The 1,542-nt window shown below is 38.6% G+C and overlaps 1 pseudogene; it reads right to left on the bottom strand.

Moving 5' to 3' along the window:
• Nucleotides 1–441: 441 nt before the first annotated feature.
• Nucleotides 442–912, bottom strand: LOC102818448 (annotated as a pseudogene).
• Nucleotides 913–1,542: the final 630 nt, after the last annotated feature.

Consider the following 1,542-nt stretch of genomic DNA (forward strand, 5'->3'; position numbering starts at 1 on the left):
TAAGTAATTATATTCTTGATGCAGATTTCTTATAGGTACATTCAAAAATTGTTTTCTAACCATGACAAAGAAACATATGTACAAAAAATTTTAAATGTGCCTAGATAATCAATAATAATAATTAAAAAAATCAGCCTTGCTGAATGAAGTTTTTTGCCAGGATAATCCTGAGTGTCCAAACTAAAAAACTGGTAAAAGGAAAAATACCCAGACTCTACAAATAACACAGAATTTGTTTTTAAATGGGAGAAAAAGGTTTAAAAACATATGGAGTTTACTAAAAGGTCTTTTAACAGGCTACCCTGGGAGCTTATTTTTAAAATAGATGTAGGTGTACTAAAACAAAAATGTCTTTTATAAATACAGCCATCAGGAAGGATGATTCTAGATCAGAAGAATTTTTATTCCTTGTGTATCTACATTATATGTGCATGCCTCATTTCAGTTGTTGTAATTGTCTCTGTAATTTTCTCCAGGATAGCAGTCATAACCACACTGGCTTCTGCCACTATAGTCTCTGGACCTTCCATATTCATGTCAGTATTCTCCAGGCCAAATGTCATACCTGCTTCTTCCATAGCCCTGGTTCCCATCACCTCTAGAGTAGCTGCAACGATGCCCATGAGCACCAAAGGCACCCCCTCTGGTTCCCCGGGCTGATTTGCCTGCATGATCCACACGGAGCTGGTGGCCAACCAGGGAGTCTACATTCATTGCTCTCATGGCACCTGAAGCATTTTTTGGATTGGAAAATGTGATAAAGCTAAAATCCAGGGATTGCTGAGTCTCCCAGTCTTGAAACATCACCACCTCAGAAATCGGTCTGAAGCTGCTGAAATTGTCTTTCAACACCTGTTCATTGGTGTTGAAATTGAAACATCCCACAAAGTGTTTCCCTTCTTCAGAGGACATGGCAGTGAAATTGGATCCTGGGAATTTAAAAATTGAACAGCCTTAGTAACAGCTAACACTGTAGAGCAGAGAGAATGAACACCATGTTCTTCTTGTGTCTTCATTTTTTTGTTATACTGTGAAATATTACTTTTCTTGTAGTGGTTACGAATTGGGCTGCGAGCCGCAAGATCAGCAGTTCGAAACTACCAGCTGATCCGTGGGAGAAAGATGAGGCTTTCTGCTCCCGTAAAGATTTACAGCCTTGGAAACCCTGTACAGGGTCTCTATGAGTCGGAACCGACTCCACGGCACATAACAACAACAACAACAACAATGATTTACTAACTTTTTCCTTCATTTGAGACAGTCTATTTTATCCTGCAATTTACCTGACCTTCTCACCACCTGAATCTCTCTTTCTATATTTTCCCCTTCTTTAACATTGTCATTATTTTGTTCTTTGACTGACCTCCCAGATCCTCTGAATTTGTTGTAATATTGTTTTATTATGAACTCTTCTAATTGTTGACTGAGTTCTGTGTGTCGATCTCTGGTTGTTTTCTGTTCATGTTGGTTTTCACTCCAAATAATTTCCTTTAGGGTATTTTGAAGCACTGGTTTGGCATTGGCAAAGTCTCTTAGCTTCTG

This window comes from Chrysochloris asiatica, unplaced genomic scaffold (assembly GCF_000296735.1).
Source record: "Chrysochloris asiatica unplaced genomic scaffold, ChrAsi1.0 scaffold00193, whole genome shotgun sequence".
Classification (NCBI taxonomy): Eukaryota; Metazoa; Chordata; class Mammalia; order Afrosoricida; family Chrysochloridae; genus Chrysochloris; species Chrysochloris asiatica.